The sequence below is a fragment of the Protopterus annectens genome, chromosome 1.part0, assembly GCF_019279795.1.
Source record: "Protopterus annectens isolate FY-2018-M chromosome 1.part0, PAN1.0, whole genome shotgun sequence".
Classification (NCBI taxonomy): domain Eukaryota; kingdom Metazoa; phylum Chordata; order Ceratodontiformes; family Protopteridae; genus Protopterus; species Protopterus annectens.
In genome coordinates, this window is record NC_056725.1 from 705,050,342 (window position 1) to 705,074,138 (window position 23,797).

General features: G+C 43.9%; 1 protein-coding gene across 1 annotated transcript in view; it reads right to left on the reverse strand.

Annotated features, from left to right (window-relative positions):
* AKT2 (AKT serine/threonine kinase 2) overlaps positions 1 to 10,399 on the reverse strand; it is a 1,641,635-nt gene extending 1,631,236 nt beyond the window's left edge. Inside the window, exon 1 of the mRNA XM_044062375.1 lies at positions 10,276 to 10,399. The gene's annotated coding sequence lies outside the window, so the exon portion shown is untranslated. The remainder of the gene's footprint in view (positions 1 to 10,275) is intronic.
* Positions 10,400 to 23,797: the final 13,398 nt, after the last annotated feature.

Genomic DNA, 23,797 nt, shown 5'->3' on the forward strand with positions numbered 1-23,797 from the left:
CGGGTAAACCAAAGGGCAGAGCACGAAATTGGTAGTGACTGGCTCCCAGCTGGAAGCCTAAGTGGCTCCTCGATGCAGTCCATTTTTATATGGTAGTACGCATCTTGGAGGTCTATAGAGCACATCCAATTGTCTTTCCCTAACAGAGGGAGTATAGACTGCAGTGTCACCATCTGGAACTTGGCCTTCTTTACGGATTTGTTTAGTTAGCCGAGGTCCAAGATGGGCCTCCAGTCCCCTGTACGGTTCGGCACTAAAAAGAATCTGGAGTAAGTTCCGAATCCTATGTGGTCTGCAGGAACTGTTTGGATGACTGTTTACAAGCAACTTTTGCACTTGTACAGTTGCTTGATCCTGTGATTGGGTGGAACATCTGGGATCTTCTTGGGAGTGTGAGGTGGAAGAGAAAAGGGAATGGAGTAACCTCTGGTGATTAGTCTTTGTATCCATTTGTCTTGGGTGATGTTTAGCCAGGCTTGTGGATACAAAGATATGCAACCCCTGACTGACTCAAGAGAAGCATAGCTGGGTCCCACATCAGGAGCGCTGATAGGGATGGCCTCGAAACGAATAGTGGCACTCCCTGCCTCTAGGGTGACATCTGCCATTAGCTCCCTCCTCCTCTGCCTCTGAAGGAAGAGTCACCTTGTGTATCCGAGACAAATCACTGGGACTTCTTGAACCATATCTTACCACCTCTCTGACCCTTAGGATATGGTGTAGAGGGGACTGTAAAACGTACTCCTACGGCAGAGAGTTTTCCCATCTTATTCGCACCTGGTGAGTGTATCTTTTATCTTAGGTCCAAACAATGAAGAACCAAAAATATGTAAATGGTTAAAGGTTTTTAGCATTGCATTATACTTTGTTTACAGGGTTACATAAGTTAGGATATTAGCAGCAAACTCAGACACTGAACAAGTTAGGAATGGAGTTCTCAGTGCAAAAGACAAGGATATGAGGAACAGACAAAAAGGGAAGGCTAAGGTTGCTGTTGAGGAATATAAAGCCAACGATTACAGCAAACAATACAGCATGTAAAAGATACAAAATGTTAAAGTGGGAAAGTGGAGGAGACTAAAATAAGAGCAGTACAACTGCAAGATGAAAATGTGTTAAGAGAAGGAATCAGGAAGGAGAATATTTGGTATATAGTGTAAATGAATAAAGGAGGAATACACCTGGCCAATCTCCGCAATGCCAGTAGGGAAATCACAAGAGAATGGGCAGAAAAAAAGCAAAGGTATCGAATAAAAACATCAAAATCTTCTCTAAAGAAAGCAAGTGAAGCGTATCATGCAGGAAGACAGGCAAAGCAGGGATGAAGCGTAGTGAATAGACACCTGGGTTAAGAGGAGATGGAGATTAAATGGCTGCATTAAGAAAGGATAAAGTACAAAGATCTAGAAGGGTTGATTCCCAGAGTCATCAGACATCTAGCCAGTGTGTTTGCAGATCCCCTGACAAGTCTTCAATAGATTTCTGGCAAAGGCAGAAATGCATGAGGCCTGGAAGACAGCAAGACTGGGACCATTGTAAAAGGAGGGATAGAAGGGAAAATCCACAGATATCCAAGTCTACCGGTCCAAAAGTAGTTGGCAATAAAAGCCAAAGTGTGAATCTTCATGCAAAGGTCACTTGCTGTCCTAAAAGACCATTTCCAGCAAAACAACCACTGTGTGTTCATCAGTGAAAGCAGCTGTCGGGTAAATCTACTTCTGTTTTAGAACTGCATGGAGTTGGAGAACAGACATGACACACATGGACTTCAAAGACTTTTTGACTCAGTTTGACATTGGCAGCTTGAGAGAAAACAGGAGGAGTTGAGGTCAAGGAAAAAAAGTTTGGGGTACTGGACTGCTGCATAATTAAAGAATAGGATGGAGTGAGTTATGTTGACAAAGACACTGTCAGGAATACGAAAAATGAATAGTCACGTACTACTGGAAGTGATCCTTGGTACATAGCTGGCCTTAGGCATAGGCCAACTAGACAGCTGACTAGGGCGCCGTTTATTTGCTGTAGGTAAACCAGGATGGGGTCACCGAGTGGTGTGGGGATGCTGTAGAACCCTTTTGCCTAGGGCACCAGTTGACCTAAGGCCACTCCTGCCTTGATACATTTGATTCAGACATACCAAAGAAAAAATGAAATGCTCAACCACTTTACTGACAACACAAAATTAGATACATCAGTGGAAGAGAGAAGAAAAGGTAAAAAAAAGTATTTGGAGTGGATCAACAAATGAAAAAGAAAGGTGATGGTGTCCAGTGCAGATAAATACATATAGTACACCCGGACTGTAACAACCCTAACATGAAGAATCAGTGTGTGTGTGTGTGTGTGTGTGTGTGTGTGGGGGGGGGGGGGGGGGGGGTGAAACTGATGGCAGAAAAACAAAAGCATTCTGGAGTGCTGATCACTCCTGAAATGAATTACCAGCAGCAGTGTGACAATGCAGTGGTAGAAGCAAAGAAAGTGATGGGATGTATCTTAAGGAGGACAGACTACAAAACCAATAAAGTAACATTTCCACTCAAATGGGCTTTGATCAGCAAACCTCAAGGATAATGTGTGGAACTTTTTCAAGCAACATGGAGAGGGGCATGAGACTGTTTGAAGGAATCCAGAAGAAAGCAAACAGGCATTGAGTGGCGGAGAGAGAGAGAGAGAGAAATAGACAAATGTGTAGGATGCATGGGAAATGATATGATCATAGACAGAGGAGTTGTAGCTCTTCTCTAGACAAATGAGAAGAAAAGAGGTGCCACAATACAGCTGCATACCATCATGTCAGATAGATGTGAAGGGGTCATCCCGGAACAATGGAAGATGGAAAAGGCAGCAGACTGTAAACAGCAACTACAGCCTACGCCTCTGAAAGTTCTTCATCATAGAAAGGCTTGTGGAGTCATGAAGTAAACTACTAGGATGGGTGATAAAGTGAGTTCTCGGAGATGATCAAAACAAATGTGAAGGGTGGAGACAAGGTGAAAGGAAAGTGGGATGAATTCATGGTAGAACGTTACTTGCAAATAAAGGAAACACAGCATAAGCTTACTGAACCTTTTTGTTATCAACAAATAAAAATGTAAACAAACCCTGAAATATATGGAACTAAAGGGGCAATAGGGTGGGACAGAAGTACAGAATGCTAGATGCAACAGGAATGACGACTACACAAGTAGCCAGCAAAGTAAGTGTGTGCGCGTGCATGTGTGTATATGTACACGTACATACATTCACATGCACAGAAAAATGATATTGTTTATAAATGTAGAAGCTATAATAGGTCTCGTTTCTTAAGACTGAAGAAAAATATACCCATGGATAAAGTCAGTGTGCCAGTCATTAAAAGCTCATTTAATTTGTACCTAGTAGGTGGTGGGACTATTTCCGTTAGTACAAATTGTACACAACTAAAATGCTTACAGGGGCAATTAAAACACATACGCATCACTACACTAAATTAATCAGGGGTTTCAAGCTCTAAAGTCTGCATGCCAGACATGACCATATGGCACTTACGATCCAGTCCATAGACTTTTGACCCAGTCAAACTGACATCTGTCAAAAATAAATAAATATTAACCACAACTGCAAATGCTAACCTCTGGCTCTTCTGGCTCAGACTGCCTACAGCAGTGTGTCTCACTTTATCATTTTCTCTCTCTCTCTCACTTGACTGTGGAACAAATAAGGAAGAGACTTCCTGGACCAGAACATAGACCTACAGCATAAGTACATACATTCCAAGTGTTTACAGGTCCTTACTGTTTTGAACTCTAGCATGTTGTAGTATGACAGTGATTGACTATTGTGAGGTATTTTGTTTAACAAGAGAGCCACACATCTCTATACAAGGTATGAATGACTCAGTATATGAAACACCAAGCAGTGTGCTTTGTGTAGTAAGAGACTTCCACTTGTCTATAGGAGGTTCAAATCACTTCATATATGAAATGCATACAGGAATACAAGATATCCTTTGCTACCGGTGTGTGTGTGTGTGTGTGTGTGTGTGTGTGTGTGTGTGTGTGTGTGTGTGTGTGTGTGTGTGTGTGTGTGCTCACATGTATCATACCGGATCGGTCGAGGCCCGGGTTAACCACAACCGCCACCAGTACTCTTGGTAGAAATTGGCTGAAGGAGGAGAAGAGGGGGAAGGCATGCCCGAAGGCAGGTAAAGGCTAGGACTGTGATAGTGAGGGTCGGAACTTTGAATGTTGGCAGTATGACTGGTATAGAGAGCTAGCTGATATGATGGACCAAAGGAAGGTTGGTATATTGTGTGTGCAAGAGACCAGATGGAAGGGGAGCAAGGCTAGGTGTATCGGAGGCGGGTTTAAATTGTTTTATCATGGTGTAGATGGGAGGAGAAATGGCGTAGGGGTTATCCTGAAGCAACAGTATGCTAAGAGTGTTTTGGAGGTGAAAAGAGCATCTGAAAAGAGTGACGTTTATGAAGCTGGAAATTGATGGTGTAATGATGAATGCTGTTAGTGCATATGCTCCACAAGTTGGGTGTGCGATGGATGAGAAAGAAAAATTCTGGAGTGAGTTGGATGAAGTGGTGATGACTGTACCCAAGGGTGAGAGACTGGTGATTGGAGCAGATTTCAATGGGCATGTTGGTGAAGGGAACAGAGGGAATGAGGAAGTGATGGGTAGGTATGGTGTTAAGCAAAGGAATGCAGAAGGTCAGATGGTAGTGGATTTTGCAAAAAGGATGAACATGGCTGTGGTGAATATGTATTTTAACAAGAGGGAGGAGCATAGGGTGACATACAAGAGTGGAGGAAGATACACACAGGTGGATTATATCTTATGTAGAAGGGACAGTCTGAAGGAGATTGGAGACTGTAAAGTGGTGGGAGGGGAAAGTGTAGTTAGGCAGCATAGGATGGTGGTTTGTAGGATGACACTGGTGATCAAGAAGAGGAGGATGAGTGTGAGGGCAGCACCAAGGATCAAATGGTGGAAAATGGAAAAGGGTAATTGTGAGGTGGAGTTCAGGGAAGAGTTAAGACAGGCACTGGGTGGCAGTGAAGAGTTACCGAATGGCTGGGTAACTACTGCAGAGCTAGTAAGAGAGATGGCTAGAAAGGTGCTTGGTGTGACATCTAGAAAGAGGAAGGAGGACAAGGGGACCTGGTGGTGGAATGAAGAAGTACAAGAGAGTATACAAAGAAAGTGGTTGGTGAAGAAGAAGTGGGATTGTCAGAGAGATGAAGATAGTAGACAAGAGTACAAGGAGATGAGGTGCATGGCAAAGAGAGAGGTGGCAAAGGCTAAGGATAAGGCATATGAAGAGTTGTATGAAAGGTTGGACACTATGGAGGGAGAAAAGGACCTGTACCAATTGGCTAGACAGAGGGACCGAGCTAGTAAAGATGTGCAGCAGGTAAGGGTGATAAAGGATAATGAGGGAAATGTACTCACAAGCGAGGAGAGTGTGTTGAGCAGATGGAAAGAGTACTTTGAGGTGCTGATGAATAAGAGGGAGAGAAGGTTGGATGATGTGCAGACAGTGAATCATGAAGTGCAGTGGATTAGCAAGGAGGAAGTACGGATAGCTATGAAGAGGATGAAGAATGGAAAGGCTGTTGGTCCAGGTGACATACCTGTGGAAGCATGGAGGTGTTTAGGTGAAATGGCAATGGAGTTTTTCACTAGATTGTTTAATGAAATTTTGGAACGTGAGAGGATGCCTGAGGAATGGAGAAAAAGTGTTTTGGTACCGATTTTTAAGAAGCTGTAGTAACTACAGAGGGATTAAATTGATCAGTCACAGCATGAAGTTATGGGAAAGAGTAGTGGAAGCTAGGTTAAGAAGGGAGGTGATGATTAGTGATCAGCAGTATGGTTTCATGCTAGGAAAGAGCACTACAGATGCGATGTTTGCTCTGAGAGTGTTAATGGAGAAGTACAGAGAAGGTCAGAAGGAGTTGCATTGTGTCTTTGTGGACTTGGAGAAAGCATATGACAGGGTGCCTAGAGAAGAGTTGTGTTACTGTATGAGGAAGTCAGGAGTGTCAGAAGTATTTAAGAGTGGTACAGGATATGTATGAGGGTAGTGTGACAGCGGTGAGGTCTGTGGTGAGAGTGAAGGATGCGTTTAAGGTGGAGGTGGGATTACATCAACGATCAGCTCTGAGCCCTTTCTTATTTGCAGTGATGATGGACAGGTTGACAGACGAGATCAGATAGGAGTCCCCGTAGACTATGATGTTTGCAGATGACATTGTGATCTGTAGTGAGAGTAGGGAACAGGTGGAGGAGACCCTGAAGAGGTGGAGATATGCTCTAGAGAGAAGAGGAATGAAGGTAAGCAGGACAAAGAGAATGTGTGTGTGTGAATGAGAGGGAGGGTAGAGGAATGGTGAAGATGCAGGCAGTAGAGTTGGCGAAGGTGGATGAGTTTAAGTACTTGGAATCAACACTTCAGAGTAATGGTGAGTGTAGAAGAGAGGTGAAGAAGAGAGTACAGGCAAGATGGAGTGGGTGGAGAAGAGCGTCAGGAGTGATTTGTGACAGATGAGTACCAGAAAGAGTGAAAGGGAAGGTCTACAAGAGGGTAGTGAGACCAGCTATGTCATATGGGTTGGAGACGGTGGCATTGACAAAAAGGCAGGAGTCAGAGCTTGATGTGGCAGACTTGAAGATTTTAAGATTTGCACCGGGTGTGACGAGGATGGACAGAATTAGGAATAAGTATATTAGAGGGTAAGACCAGGATGGAAGGTTTGGAGACAAAGCCAGAGAGGCAAGATTACATTGGTTTGGACATGTGCTGAGGAGGGATGCAGAATATATTGGGAAAAAGATGCTAAGGATGAAGCTGCCAGGTAACAGGAAAAGAGGAAGGCTTAAGATCAGGTTTATGGATGTGGTGAGAGAGGACATGAAGGTGGTTGGTGTGACAGAGCAAGACAGAGAGGACAGGAAGAAATGTAAACAGTTGATCCGCTGTGGCGACCCCCAAAGGGAGCAGCCGAAAGATGAAGATATATATATATATATATATATATATATATATATATATACACATATACACACACACACACATTATATGTGCATACACACATTTTTTTTTTTTTCATCATCGGTCTGGTCCTTGGCCTGGTGTATTCATGCTCATCTGGCCCTCCAGGCACCATCTGAGTCTGAAACCATTAATAAGTCCTTATAATCTACTGCCCGAGACAACCCCCCCCCCTTCTTTGCCCTTCCTGTTCAGGTTGGCTCCCTCATTTATCCTTAACGTGACAAGTATTAAAACCACTATGATACCCCCTGCACAAGTATCATAATCACTATGTCTTCCGACTCTCAAGAGAAGAGAGCTATAGTTCTTTTGATCTCTGGTTATGTCCCTTTATCTTCAAGCCCAGATATTTTCCTGGTGGCTTTCAAGATTTCTGCCAGCAACTTGATGTTCCTTCCCTTAAACCTCCAACAGAACTGCAAACAGTACTTCATTATGTAACCAGACCAGGGCCCTGCAGAATGGTAGCAATACATCTTCATTGTCCTAGTGTATTCTGCTGAGAATACATCTCACCATTCTGTTTACTACTGCCATTTCCCTCTCAACTCTGCTCCTGTTGGTCCAAATACCGGTGTGATCACAACCCCCCCCCCCCAACACAAATTCCTGCTCTGCTGTTCTCTGTTCCATTCACTTTGGCAGATACCAAATATGTGGCCTTACTGCAGTACTTTGCATATATTTGTAATGAACATCAACTGTCACACATTTATGCTCACTTGGTCATTCTCCCAAATTATATTCTAAACTCTGCTTATCCTAGACCTCCACTACTGCACTGATATTTTGTAATCAGCAAAGATGTTGACCCCAAATACTATTCCCTTAGATATGTTTAAGCCAAAAAAAAGTGAACAGTACTGGGTCCAAGACAGATCCCTGTGGTACTTTATTTTCCACTTCCTAGTACCTGACTTCATCCCTTTCATCAAAATCTTCTGTGTCTTATCATTCAACCACACAGCAATCCATTTCCTCAGCAGTGGTCCTAAATCAGACATCGCTTCTCTTATTTTCCTATCAGACTATCTGTGGGGCTGAGGCCAAGGCTCCAATTAATCTGGACAGATCATGTCTACTGGTATTTCCTTGTCAAGTTCAGCTGTAACAAAGCCATAAAACTGGACCAGATCTGACCAACACCTCCTTCTTAACATGAACCCATGATGACTTTTTTTTTGTAGAGTGCGGTCTTCTAAAAACATTACCATCCATCCCCCCTCAAGAATTTCTCCAAGACATTCCTTGACACTTCTGTGAAGCTAACTGGCCTTAGATTCTTTTAACTTTTCCTGCCCCTGCCCACACTTGTACAAGTGCACTACACTTGCAGACTCATTTCTCAGGCATTTCTGTACTATGCCATGATCTACTTAAGACATTTGACAGGGTTTGGCAGCACACTGGCCACATTTCTGATAAATCAATGAAGTAATCAAATCAGGCCACTGCATTTTAGCCTACATAAGGAGTGCCACTTACCTCATCTGCAGTCATTAAACTTCCCCACCAACACTAATGTTCTCCAGAAAGGGCAGACACATACAAGTAACAGGTGTCAAAGATGTGGACTAAAACTAAATGCCAAGAAATGCGTAACAGTATGCTTCAAGAAGTTATCCACCCCTGGTAACCATCATATTGACAATGTACCCCCATAAGAGTCAACCCAGTAGTCATGAAATTGAGAATACGTGAAGACAGTAATCTACTCTCACCATTACGTGTCTACAGTAGTGAAGAAATTCTATGTTGTGCAACTTATAAACAAACATATGGCATCTAGGTCCAAGAATGTCATTGTTCCACTGTATTCGGCATTCATCAGAGCAATCACAGAGTACAGTTTCTCCTTTGGCATGTGACTACAAGAGGAACATCCAGAGGTTTCTCACCAAAAAACAGGGAGTAAGGAACATGTCCTACAAAGACTGCCCCAAACCCCGATCACTGTATTCGGTCTCCTACAGGTTGTTGAGGGGAGATCTATGCCTGGAGCTGAAAGTTTTTCTGGATTGCACCACGATAGACCTCCTGCATATTTGCAAAACAAACAGCAAGAAAAATTACCCATTCTAAAGATTTAAACCTTGCCTGTGCTACAAAGAGGACCTGTCGGAAAGAGGTATGTATTCCAGCGGTTACTCCTTCACTGCAACAGGCTACGCATCCATGTGAAGCAGAGTTCTTCCCTAATCCAATTCAAATGCAACTTGGACAACTGGATGGGGAACAAGAAACATCCCTGGCTTGGTTCCTATGTTTCTAATTAACACAGGCAACCTGTAAATGGTTCAATTCACAGGACTCTGCTTGTAAACGTTTCACCTCCCAAGCACCTGCTTACACTTACCAAGGGTACCAAAACTTGTCAGATCAAGGATACATGATTAGGCTTAAAAAAGCACCAGTTGTCAATAGCCTAGTATACACCTATGAACCAGTGAAACTATGCACCCTCACTATACTGCTGTTTATTCACTGTTTTCTTCATTCTGTTCTGCCTCAGTCCCAGCATGGTGTAATGATGTTGCTTTTGTTTATGAATACTGAAGTCAGTCTTACTTCTGTAACCTCTGCTTTCGTCCCTCTTCTCTGATTGATCTCCCATCTTTGCTCAGTCTTGGCTTGACTAGCTTCCTATCCTCCTTTCTGCTGCACAGCTAAGAAAGCCCTAATTTCCCTTCCTGACACACTCTACTATATCCCTTTCCAATGTAGAATTGTGTTGCTTTTCATGTGCCTCCTCTACATCCGTATCTATTCATTTCCATCTCAAAGGCCCTACTTTGTACCCTAAACACTAACTTCACAGTGCTGTGTAGCTACATCAGCCTTCACTTTTTGCCTCCTCTTCACATCATTGTTTCATCCCTAACTACTATCTGATCAATCCCCATAAGCTTGCTTATGCTCTTGCCCCCTACTCCCTCTCCCCAGCACAGCTTAATGATGTCTGTTAAAATTCCACAGCACTCTGTCTTCCTGCTCTTATTCCTTCCTCGCCCACCCAAGCCAACACAGTGGCTTGATCACTGTTGCCTGATGGTGCTTTAACTTGGACATCCTCACTGGTTAGGACCATATAATTATTCCCTTTTTATACAGTCCAGCACAAGCTTATGGAACACAGACTCTCCCAGTCTGCTTAAGATAAAAGCCTCACTTTGCTACTTTTCTCAAATCAAAATTCTTCAAATGACTATCAAGCAAATATTACCTACCACAAACAGAAAAGTTGTTCAGTGGAGGAAGGCTGTGATCAGAGGTTTCTGGTCTTTCTTTGTAGCCAATAAAAGAGCCATCACTTTTCAACAGGAAGTACCGGGGCCTCCAGGTTTTAATGTATTCACCTGTAACAAACAAATTTAATTTAAACTTTCTCCATATGTTTTGCAGAACAATTCTCAACAGTCTGAAGTCCCACTTTTAAAAGATGTAGATGCTATACTAATTTTATTTACTTATGACTTATCAGTGAAATAGACAAGTGCCTAATCAACAATTATTTTTCAATTACAAGTGGTGAAAAAGACAACAAAAAATGTTATGTACTAATATAAAGTTGCATCTGTGTTGCCTGTTTTCATTCTTCCTCAACTGTTTGGTCAGATCTGACTCGACCGTTACTTTAGCTCAGTGCCACCAAAATGTTCTCAAGCTCCTCCCTTACCCATAATGCACCAACTCCTAACATACCTCAGATCTTGTTTGCTGGTTTACATAAAGTAAAAAAATACTAATATAATATTCCTGACAGAAGAAACCATACTATAGCTGGCAGGTTAACAAACTGGTTGATACTGGATTATGACACCATCTTAGCACGGAAAGACAGGTTGGTACATAATGTTACTCGATCCTTATGAAAAATCAAATAGGAAGGCTTAGAAGACAATGACTGAAGTTCTGAAATTCTTCTAGTAGAAGTAATGGCCACTAGAAAGACAGTTTTCCAGGTCAGGAATTTAAGATCATATTTTGCTGCTGGTTCAACGGGGGACTGAATTAAGGCCTGCAGTACCAAATGTACATCCCTTGGTGGAGTAAAGTCTTCATAGGGAGGTCTCAGAAGGACAGAGACTCTCAAAAAGACCTTGCAAAGCTTAGATGAAGCCAGAGAAGAATTCTCAAATCCAATATGAAAGTTGGAGATTGCTGCTAACTGAACTCTAACTGTTGAGGAGCTATCTCCTTCATTAAAAAAATCATTGCGAAAAATTAAAGAATACTTTCTATAGGGGTTGAGAAGGGGTCAATATGTTTCTAATGTGCCCAAAAAAACAAAGCTTTTCCATTTACTTCAGTAAAGTTTTCTTGTAGAAGCTTTATGGGAAGATAAAAGAATATGACACACGGAAAGACAACATCACTTGCCTGGCTATTAAAGGAACTGGAGAAACCATGCTGTTTAGCTGGAGGTTTGAGATATACGGACGGAGTCATGCTTGGATGAGACAGGTTGCCTGGAATCGGATCCAGAATCCAAGGCGGGTAAAGTAAATGAAAACAAAGGAAGGAGAACCAAATCTGCCGAGGTCAGTAAGGTGCAATGAGGATGACTTTGTTCTTCAACTGAGCAGCTTTCTGCAGAAATTTGAGAAGGGGAGTTGGGGAATAGGTATAGAGGAGACTGGGGGGCCAATCATGGGGGGGAGCATCCTTCAGTGATTCCCCGGTGGGGGGACCACGGCAAAGCTGCTGCTGCACTTGTTTATGGGGGAATGCAAAAATATTGCAGCAAGGCTGGCCCCACTGACGGAAAATCATGTCTGCCACTTTCATGTTGTGAGACCACTCGTGAAGTAGTAGAAAGGACCTGGTCAATTTGTCCACTATCACGTTGGACTTCCCCAGAATGTGTGCCATCAGAAAACAGTTGGAAGAGAATGCCATTGCCACACTCTGAGAGCTTCTTGACACAAGTTAAGAGCCGATTCCCCCTTGTTTGTTGAGGTTCCAAACTACTGACATATTTATCCGCCTGAGTCGCGACTGTCCCAAAAGGGAGAGAGAGTCTTGGAAGGACTGCAATGCTAACAGCATCGCTCTCATTTCCATGACACTGATAAGCATACTGGCCTCTTCGGCAGACCAAGTGCCTTGGACTGTTTTCCCCAGGTCATGCCCCCCCACCCAATCTGAGATGCGTCCTTGGTCACTACAGCCTTGGGCTGAAAGACAACAAAAGGACTGCCTTGTAGAACCTGACCTGATTGAATTGTTTTGTATGCCTGACTAATTCTCATCTAAGCCGATATGTGCTGATAAAGAATTGACCATTGTGCTGCTAGCATCCACTTAAGAATTCTCACATGAAATTTGCTAGAGGAACTAAAATTATTGCCGCTGACATTGACCCCAATTATCTTCCTGACCTGGAATCTGATAGTCTGCACTTTTGAGAGAGGAAGAGAAGATGTCACTGATATAACGTTGAAAACTGCTTCTATGAATTCCAGTGTTTGAGATGGTTCTAAGTGAGACTTGTCGTAATTTATGGTTATCCCCAAATGGAAACAAGTCTGGACTACCTAACCTCTCGATCTTATCAACAGATGTCTGGTCGGGACAGTAATGAGCCAGTCGTCTAATAATGGAAACACTTGGAATCCTTGGAATCGCAACTGAGCTGCTACCACTGCTATGCATTTGGTGAACACCCTGGGGGCTGTGGAGAGGCCAAAGTGCAGTGCTCTGACTCGATAATGACTGGCTCGCAGCCGGAAGCATAAATACCTTCTGTATTATCTGTTGATTTTTTATGTGCTAGTAAACATCCTGAAGGTCTATCAAACACATCCAGTTATCCTTGCCCAAAAACGGCAGAATGGCTGAACCATGAATATCTAAAACTTTGTGTGCTGAAGTGATTTGTTCAAGTTGCTGGGATCGAAAAATGGTCTTCAGTCCCCTGTTTTCTTTGGCAATAAAAAGACTCTCGAGTAAGCTCCAGACTCTATCTGATCTGGCAGGACCTCTTGGATGACAATTTTGTAGCTGCTTTCGTATTTTCATTGCTGCTGCTTTCCTCGGAGTGGGTGGAACATTTTTAAAGTTTGATACAGAAGGAGATGGAAGGGAACAGGGAATAATATAACCTCTGGAGATGATCCTATGTACCCAAGTATCTTCTGTGATGTCTAGCCAGGCTCTCTGGTGCAGGCATAATTGACCAATTGCCTCCAGAGGGGGACAAGTGGGCCTCTTTCAAGAGCGGTGATCAGGTCTGTCGGACAAGGAATCTCTGGACCCCTGGTTCTGTGGGCCTCCTCTGCTGCTTGGGAGTTATCGTCCATTCGAATTCCCCCTCTGTCCATGGAAGAACCATCTCCATGTGGATCTCTGAAAGGAACCTGGGACTTTCTGAACCATATTTTTTGACCACCTCATTGATTTCTAGAAAAGGATCTCTGATGGGTTGAAAAATGTCTGGCCACTGCAGGGAGGGTCTTTCTGTCTTCCTCATCCCTGGAGAGTGTCTTAGGGCCAAACAGCAAACTGCCATCAAAGGGTGCAATGACGAATGAGGACTTGAAGGGTTCCACAAAAATCACACAAGCACATCCAAGAATGCCTCCTGATGGAAATGCATGAACCCGCCCACCCCCTTGAGGCACCTTCAGCTGCATGCAAGATAAGCCTCATGGACGAATTAAATATAGATTGTAGGGTAGCCAACGATGCCACAGAAGTCAGAGCCTTGGCAGTACTGGTCCCAGAAAGGGAATTTGACCATTCCCTTATCAAGTCCCTTTGTAGTCATGTAAAGTGTGCCAGGTAATTCAGCCACCTGAGCACAAAAGTCACTGAAGCATACACACGCTTCCCAAACTTGTCCAATGCCCTCAACTCCCTGTTAGAGGATGGATAGAGGAACTCTGTTCAGCAAGTTCCTTCTTGGTGGCCGCCGCCTCCATGACCACATCTACGGCACTCTCTTGATCCGAAATTCCCTTCCTACAGGTGGAGACAGAACCAGATCTGGTCTTTTGGGGATTGGCTCAACTGTGTCAGGGTCCTTTCATGCCCATAAAGAGATCTAATTAATGAGCTCATCAGCTGCCAGAATTACCCAGAAAGTAGACTGGCCATCTCCAAAGGCCTCCAGGAATACCAATTCCTCTGGAGAAGGGTTATTGAAGGACCAACCACCCCTCTGCATAAGGATCTCAAGAATATCTCTGAATGAGATGTCTTCAGGTAGTGATCTCAGGGATCCTTACCCTACATCGAAATCAATACCTTTGGTGACATACTTCTGAGGGGAATCCAAGTGCCTCTTCTTACACTTCCTCTTCCTAAGGACTTCCTCAGTAGGATGCACCAGTCAAGTGTCAGAAGAGATTGTAATACCTGCTGGGTAGCCTGGAGACTTTCTGCTGGCTGTCCCTGTGATGCAAAATGATGCGTCGCAAGCTGCAGACACATCTGGGATCCAGAGAGAAGATCCAAGGGGAAAAGACCATCCATCTTGCCAAAGCAGAGAAAACATGCTTCTGCCCCACTGGCTCCATCTGCCCAGAGGGCATTTCACAAGAAGCAAATGATGGAACAGAGCTGTATACTCCTGAGGCTCCAATGGGTAGAGATGGCTCAGACAACTTCGGAGTTAACTCTAAAACCTTGAATCCAACAGGGACTCTATAGCACCAAGAGTCATCTGGCTCCAAAACAGTTAGAGCCGCAACACTCAGAGACATCCTCTGAGCCAAAGGTATAAATATCTTCGGATCCGATACAGATTGTCCTGGTATACTTGGAACCAGAGGCTCCGAAATGGATGAAAGGATTGGAGAAAGAGCTTAGAGAGGTGGAGTTCTGTAAACTAGGGCTTCCTGGCCTATACAGGTAGGAGCTGGGAACTCCTATCTGTATGTGCACCAAAAGAAATCTCATCATCATTCGATCCATATCAACTTCAGTCAGACCTCTGCAAGAATGAGAGGAAGTTGGGGATGGGGACTTAGAGGGTACTTTGGAAGGTACCGGATCTACACTGGGAGAATATCTGGTTCTTGGTAAAGGCCTCTGATCCAAAGAGGCAGTTTTCAGATAAGACGTCAGTAGAATAGTAGTAGCCTTCAGATCCAGCTTATGTTTTTTTCTTTGGCAGTTCCATGAATGAAGGAGTCAAGGATCCTGAAGGTCTAGGAGATTTACTGGAAGACTCCTTAAATTTTGATTTGGAGGGATGAGCTCTAGCAATAGCCTCCGATAAACCCGTAGGAAGAAAATATAAACAATTACCAAAAATGGTAAAAACCACTACAAAGGTCTTTAAGGTGGAGTGGTTTTGGGTGATTCGAATGTGGGGAAAGTGAATTCCATAGGCGAGCAAGGGCGAAAGACAGGAGAAATTGCCCAGATGAATGTAAGGGTTTGTAGACTTCTAGGAGGTTCTGGTTACTGGACCCGAGTAGTCTGTCAGGATGATGCAAGGTGAGTATGGAGGAGAGGGAAGGGCAGTTAGAGGGTTTGAAAATGAGTTTGTGAGCAGTCAACAGTTGAATGTAAGAGAAACACTGGGGAGTTCCAGCCAAGTTAAGGACTGGAGTGCATCACAGTGGTGGGAGGAGGATTTGGTGCCAATAGCAAATGTAGCAGGATGACAAATTTGACTTTAGGGAGGATTGAAAGTTGGTGAGAAGAGGGGCCCCATACAAGAGAGAGGTGATGAGGTAGGAAACAGACAGTATATGTTTGGAAGAGGGAGTGAGACAACAGCTGTGATGATACAGCATTCAGAGCTTTTGGTGTGTTTTCTTAATACTAGTTTGTATACGAATGTCAGACTTTAAATGTTCATCAATGGTAATACCTAGAAGTTTTGTATGGGAGACTATTTCGAAGGGAATCTTATTCTGACCGACTATGGAGAAGGAATTTTTATCAATAGAGATGTTTTTAGATGGGATAAAGATCATGATTTTGGTTTTGGATGCAATGAGAACAAGGTGATTTTTCAGCATCCAAGACTCAGTACAAGAGAAGGCATCTTGTGTTAGTTGCATGACCTTGGGGAGAGATTAAGCATAGCTAATTATGGTGGAATCGTCCACATGCTGGACAAGTTTGGTACTAGGAATGCACTGATGAAAATTATTAATGAAGATATTAAAAAGTAAGGAACCCAGTACTGAGATTTGAGGAACTCCTGCTGGAGTGTGAAGGAAGGAAGAGGTACTATTGTTCCACTTGACGGCTTGCTGTCTATTAGAAAGGTAACTGGAAAACCAGTTAACAGAGGCGAGGGAGAGACTGAGAAAAGAGAGTTTGGACAAGAGAAGGTTGTGGGAAACAGTGTCAAAGACCTTTGGTAAGTCTAGGAAAAGGGTAGATGCAATGCTGCCAGAGTCTCGGGCACGGCTGATGTCAAGGAAAGAGAGAAGGGCAGTGGTAGTACTATGTCCAGGTCTAAATCCATGTTGAGTTGCAGAAAAAAGTTGATTGTCTAGGAGGTAGGGAAGGAGTTGCAAGTGTATGCTTTTTTCAAGGACTTTTGAGATAGGGGACAGGACATAAGTTGGAAATTTCAGTACTTTGCCTCCTTTGTGGAGGGGAATGATGAACGCTTTCTTCCAGAGGAGGGGTACATAGGATTCTTGGATTGAATGGTTGAGAAGTATGGTGATGGAAACGGCTATGCCATTGGCAGCTAGCTTGAGAAACTTAGATGGAAAGTGGTCTGGGGTATGAGAGCATGGTTTTACTTTTACTAGAGGTTTTTGTATGGTGTGCAGAGAGACGGGTTGTATGGTAAAGGGGGGAGATGAGTAGTGTTAATGTCAGTGGGACTAGAGTTGAGGGTGGAGTAGAAGTGTTATTGGAGAATGATGTGGTGAGCTTGGCTATTGAATCAATAAAGAAGCTAAGATATGATCTGGAGAGTTAGGTCAGGGCAGGGATGGTCTTTTTTGCCAGGAGAGAGGACAGCAGGTATACTGTTCCAAAATTTTTGGGGTTGGATTTGTGATTGTTTTGAAGCTTGGAATAGTAGGGCTTTCGGTCTAAAGCAATTTGTTTTTTCACTTTATTACAGAGTTGCTTATACTCAGAAAGGGTGTTAGGTGTTTTAGATTTATGGTAAAGCTTCCAAGATTTATCTCTGAGATGCATGAGTGTAATAGTTGCTTTAGTTAGCCAAGGGATGGATATGGTTTTGATTCTTTTAGTTCTGGGAGGAGCGAAGCCATCTAGTAGGCTATTGACTGTAGTACTGAAGTATGTGACAGCATCGTCAAGAGGGAGGGTTTTTACAAGGTTCCAGTTCATATGTTTTAGCAAGTCACAAAAAGCTAAAGGGTTGAAGTTTTTTAGGGTATGAGTTGTGATGTAGTTGTGGTGAAGATGGAAGGAGGATGGTGAATGATGAGCAAAGGTAGGGAGATGATTGCTGAGGGAGTAGGGTAGGGTGCTGCTGTCAGAAATGGAGTTGGGGTGAGAAAAATACAGTTGTGTACCTACCATAAATGTAGATGTTAGAGTGTATTCACTGTTGCAGTCATTACACTTGGGTTATCCTGCTGGCAGGCTACCCATAGTTGGCCTGAATTCCAAAGTCATGGTCCAGCGTTGGTTGTTGTAGCCTCTTCCCCTGACAGCAGTGCGCCAGGGGTATCAAAGATGCAGCAGACGCCATTTTCTCCAGTTTTTCTTGCCTCAGATGTCAGGTGCCCCCAAAAGGGTAGTCTAAAAATTCTGCTCATAAAAAACCATGCACAAACATAAACATTACCTTCATCTATAAGCAAATACACCACATAGGTTGTGTATAGAAAAGAGAAGTACAGATAAGTCCCAGCAATGAAAGGAGGACGGAGGGAGGGTAACCGGGACTGCAACAGTGAATACACTCGAACATCTACATTTATGGTAGGTACACAACTGTACTATGTTCATAGTGTTTCACAGTTGCAGTCATTACACTTGGGTTGAATCCCAAAGCTAAGGTTGGGTGGCTGGGCCTAGATAGAATTGGGAGTGGCTATGAGGCCCTGCAGAACTGCAGTGGCGAAGCCTGCTCTGGATTTAGAGTAAAGAGGTAAGTGGTAGTGCTTTGTAAAAGTGTGCACTGAAGTCCAAGTTGCAGCCTCCAAAATGTCCTTGGTTGGTGCTCCTCTGAGGAAGGCTGCTGCTCTGGTTGAATGTGGCCTAATGCCCTTAGGCACTGATTTGCCATGTTGTGAATAGCAGAAATGAATGCAGTGGCCTATCCATTCTGAAACAGTCTGCTATGAAATAGCTTTTCCTTGCGATCCTGCAGCATATGCCACTAAGAGTTACTCAGTCTTTCTGCAGGCTTTAGTTTTGTCCAAGTAGAAGCGTAGCTGTCTGTGTATGTCCAAATAATGCAGAAGTCTCTTCCCCTTATTCTGTGGGTTTGGATAAAAGGTAGGCAAATGAATGGTTTGGTTAAGAGCCACACTGGACACTACCTTAGGCATAAATGATGGGTTTGTCCTTAGAGAAAACCTGTCTGGATGAAAAATAATAAAAGGTTCCACAGCCATTAGTGCCTGTAACTCTGAGACTATTCTTGCGGAGGTTATTGCTAGGAGCAGAGCTGTTTTCCATGATAAGTATTTTATCTCAGCTGTAATGGCTGGCTCAAAGGGAGGCAGTGTGAGCTTTTCCAAGACAAAGTTGAGGTCTCATGCAGGTGTTTGATCTCTCCTTGGAGGTCTTTTGTTTTTGGCCCCTCTGAGGTACTGCCGTAGCAGTGGATGCGAAAAAGAAGGTGGATCCGTATTGTAATGAGCTGAAATGGCAGAGGCATGGATCTTAATTGATGAGAAGGATAGGCCTTTGTCCAGTATCTCAGTTAAGTATTATAAAATCTGAGGAATATTTGGTACAAGCGTGTCCATTCCTTGTGCCTGGTTCCAAGCACAGAATCTCTTCCATTTTTCTGTATAAGATTTTCTAGTGCTGGGCCTCCTGGCCTCCAAAATAACATCCATAACCGCTTTAGGGAGAGGTGTGTTCTGAATGGTTACATTATCAGCCATTGCAGCCAGATTTAGGGTTCTGAGTTGGCTGTGCAGGATCTGATTGTTTTTTTGGGTCAGCAAATGAGGAAATTGGGGTAATGTCCAGGCTGGGCCTTGAGACAAGCTCTTTAGGATTGGGTACCAGTGCTGGCGTGGCCAGTCTGGGGCAATCAGTATCATTTTTGGCTTCTCTTGTCTGACCTTTAGGAGTACCTTGGGGAGGAGAGGCAGTGGAGGAAAGGCATATACTGTAAGGGTTTTCCAGCTGAATGATAGGGCATCCACTTTCCATGCTTATTTGTGATAGGTCCTGGTGCAGAATCTCTATAGTTGGCAGTTGTGTAGGGTGGCAAACAGATCTATGTCTGGGCATCCCCATTTTCTTATCATGCTGAAGATTTGTGGATTTAGTTTCCACTCGTGAGGATCCTTGAGATTTCTGCTTAGCTCGTCTGCCAGAGTATTTGTCTTTCCTAGCAGGAATTGTGCTTGCAGGTATACTTGATAAGTCAATGCTGTGTTCCACAAAGTCATGGCTTGTCTGCAGAGGGGTGCAGGAAAGTGTGCCTCCCTGCTTGTTTATGTACCACACGACTGTAGTATTGTCCGTCTTTACCAGCAGTTTTCCTGGATGAAGTAGATCCTTGAAGGCTGTCAGGGCATTGTGAACAGCTAGCATCTTTTTTTGATTGATATAAAGATGCATTTAGCTTGCTGGCCATGCTCCCTGAATACATTTTCCTGCCATGTGGGCCCCCCAGGCATAATCTGATGCATCTGTTGTTATGTCTGCCTGGCCGTGGATAGAATGAATGGCTGTCACTTGTTGTGGTGACAGGCCTGTGCCCACCATCAAAACTCCTGTAGCAGGCAGGGAATGAGGGTAATTAATGTTTCCAGGCTGTGGCAATGTTGAGTCCAAACACTTTTTAGATACCATTGTAGTTTCCTCATATGCAGTCTTGCATATGGAATTAGTAGAATGCAGGATGCCATGAAGCCCAAAGCCTGCAGAATTTTTCTTCCAGATAACTGGGTCTTTGTTGCCAACATTTCGAAGTAAGAAGTCAGTTGCGTTTGTCTGGCATGAGAAAAGCCATCTGGGCAGTTGTATTTAAGCTTGCACCCAGGAATATTATCTCTTGAGAGGGTACTAGTTTTGATTTCTTTTCGTTTACTGTGTACCCTAGGCAAATTAGTAATCTTTTTACAACCGCCAGATGTCTCAGTAGAATGTATTTGTTCTCTGCTTGAATAAAGCAATCGTACAAGTAAGTGTATATTTGAATTCTCCTTTGTATGCAGAAAGCAATTACTGGTGCCAGGCATTTTGTGAAGACACTGGGTGCAGTTGATAAGCCAAAGGGCAGTGCAAAGAATTGGTAATGCATTGATCCAGCTATGAATCTGAGGTATCATCTGCAAGATTGTCTGATTGGGACATGCAGGTGTGCCTCTTTTAGGACCAAAGTTACAAGCCAAGCCTTATTGCCCAGCATGGGCAGAAGCTGATGCAGTCAACATTTTGAATTTTGGAAAGTCCAGAAAAGTGTTTAGAATAGACAGGTCCAGTATTGGTCTACAGACTTTGTCCTTTCTGGGTACCAGGAAGAGTCTTGAGTAAAATCCTTGTCCCTGCACTTGCTGTGGTACTCGCTGAATGGCCCTCATGTCCATGAGGGATGTAAAATAGAAGTTATGTTCTTACCATAACGTTCCATGTTAGTTGTCTTCTTCTCGCCTTCTTCTTGCTGGATGGGTTCAGAGCCGACCTCGGCTCCGACTCGGCCACTCTAAAAGCTCGAGAGTTGGTTCCACCGGCTCGAGGCTCCCTTATATCCCACAATGCTAGGCGAGAGTTACCTCAGATCTCGTTTGTAAGCTAACCCAGCTTATATCAAAAAACAGTATAACTGTGAAACAGAATCCACCTCTAACAGCAGGAAGAAAGGGTGACCTATATCCTGAAATAAGAAATATGCATAATAGCATATGACTAAGAAAAGAGGTGGTAGAAAGAGGTCACGATCACAACTCCTCTAGGTCTGTCCAGGCCAGGGGAAGGAGGGTGGGCGCAAGAAGAGGCGAGAAGAGACAACTAACATGGAACGTTATGGTAAGAACATAACTTCTACGTAATGCTTGTCTATCTCGCCTTCATTCTTGCTGGATGGGACCCCTAGCACCTTGTCCCGGTGGCCTAACGGAACAGACTCCTGAGAACAGTGGAACCAAAATTAGCTCTATGCCTAGAAGCTAAATCCAACTTATAATGGGAAATAAAAGTGTGAGGAGTAGCCCAAGTAGCTGCACAAATGGTGTCAATAGGCAGTCTGTCTTGGAACGCTAGAGAAGTAGCCAAAGCTCTGGTGGAATGGGCTTTAGGTTTATTAGGCAGTTTTTGGTGTCTAATCTCATAAACAAGGGTAATCAGAGATGTTAGCCATCTGGATAAAGCTACCTTTGAAACTGAAGTCCTTTCTGCTTTCCATAGGAGACAAACAGCTGATCAGATTTTCTGAATAGTTTCGTCCCTGTCCAAGTAGTACCTTAATTGACGATGAACATCCAGGTAGTGTATTTTGTTCAGACCTATTTGAATACTCCGAAAAAGACAGGAGGTCAATGCATTGGTTTAGATCTGATGTTGCCAGCACCTTAGGCAAAAGGCACGGGTTAGTTCGTAAGGAAACTCTGTCCTTATGGAACACAAGGTAAGGAGAACGACAACTGAGTGCTTGAAGTTCTGAAATTCTTCTAGCTGATGTGATAGCCACCAGAAAGAGAGTTTTCCATGATAGTAACTTTAAGGAACATGAAGCTGCAGGTTCGAAAGGGGAAAGAATCAAAGAAGCAAGAACTAAATTTAGGTCCCAAGGAGAAGGAGGATTTCTTACAGGAGGTCTGAGAAGAAAACTCCTTTCAAAAAACTTTGCAGGGTTTGTGGTACATTAGGGCAGATTCAGAAATACCCACATGGAAATTAGAAATAGCTGCCAATTGAACCTTAAGAGTAGATGGAGATGAACCTGCATGGAAGAGTTCAGCAAGAAAATCAAGGACTAGTTGGATGGAAGCGGTGAAAGGATCTATGTCCTTTCCTTGTGCCCAATATGAGAAGCGTTTCCACTTATTTCAAATAAATCTTCCGAAGAAGATTTATGGGAAGCTATCAAAATATCTCTAACAGAGTGAGATAACTGAGGAAGCCTGGCTACGGTTGGAAGTGGAGGAACCAAGCAGTGAGGTTCCAGAGAGGGAGGGAGCGATGAAACTGACCCGACTGATGGATCAAAAGATCTGGAACTAGGTCCAGATTCCACGGTCTCCAAAAGAAATCGATGTAGAAAGGGGAACCACACTTGTCGAGGCCAGTAAGGAGCAATGAGGATCAATGAGGCCTTCTGAGCGATAGCTTTCTTGCTGCCAGAGATCAGTGGGAAAGGAGGAAATGCATACAGAAGTCCCCGGGGCCAAAGTTGGACTAGCGTGTCCCTGCTGGGTTGGTCTGGTAAAGGGAATAGAGTGAAGTATTCTCTGCACTTGCTGTTTTGGGGAGTAGCAAAAAGCAGCAAGGCTGACCCCTTGAGAAATATCTCTCTCACTACAGAGTCTTTCAGAGACCACTCGTGAGGCATGAGAATAGCTCTGCTCAACTTGTCCGCAATGTGATTGGACTTCCCAGGGATGTGCGTTGCTATCAGAAAACGCTGAGAAGAAATCGCCCATTGCCACAGTCTGAGTGCTTCTCGACACAGGGGGTATGATCTGGTTCCGCCTTGTTTGTTGATGTACCACACTACAGACATATTGTCTGTCTGGATTGCAATTGTTCCCAAGGGAAGAGAGTCTTGAAGGGCTTGCAACGCTAAAAGCACTGCTCTCATCTCCAGAACATTTATGTGCAAGTGGCATTCGTTTGGTTGCCATGTGCCCTGGACTGTCCTGCCCTGATAATGCCCCCCTCACCCGATCAGGGAGGCATCCGTTGTCAGAGTAGCAACCGGAGGAGGTGGAACAAATGGTCTCCCCAACAAGAGCTGGGGGGAAGACATCCACCACATGAGATGCTTTTTGCCAAGGCTTAGTGATCATAGTGTGAGACATTGGAAGTTCCTGGTATGACCATTGAGAAAAGAGCATCCACTGAAGGATCCAAGAGGGTATCATCTGGCCAATGGGAGGAGAGGTATGGCGCTGCCATGATTCCCAACACCTTTAGAACTAACCTGGCTTTGGCTCTGTTGTTGTTGAGAAGAAGTGACACCATTTTTGAATGTCTGATATCCTTTGGTTTGTTAGTGTTGCAGACATGTTTACAGTATCTAAATTTTAGCCTATGTAGGACAGGCGACAAAACAGACTTTTCGCGTTATTGAGATACCCAGTTTTTGACAGACGCGAAAGTGTAATCTCTGGCCATCAGAAGGAGATGCTTGGTGGGAGCTGTGAGGAGCCAGTCGTCCAAATATGGAAACACCTGGAATCCTTGTCATCTCAGGTGAGAAGCTACCACTGCCATGCATTTGGTAAACACCCGGGGCAGTGGGTGAGACCAAAGGGCAGGGCCCTGAATTGAAAATGACTGGTTCCCAGCCTGAAGCGGAGGAATCTTCTGGAGTCTGTTCATTTTATGTGATAGTACGCGTCCTGAAGGTCTATAGAGCACATCCAGTTTCCTTTTCCCAATAGGGGAAGAATGGATTGCAGCGTGACCATCCAATCTTGTTTTCTTGACCGATCTGTTCAAGAT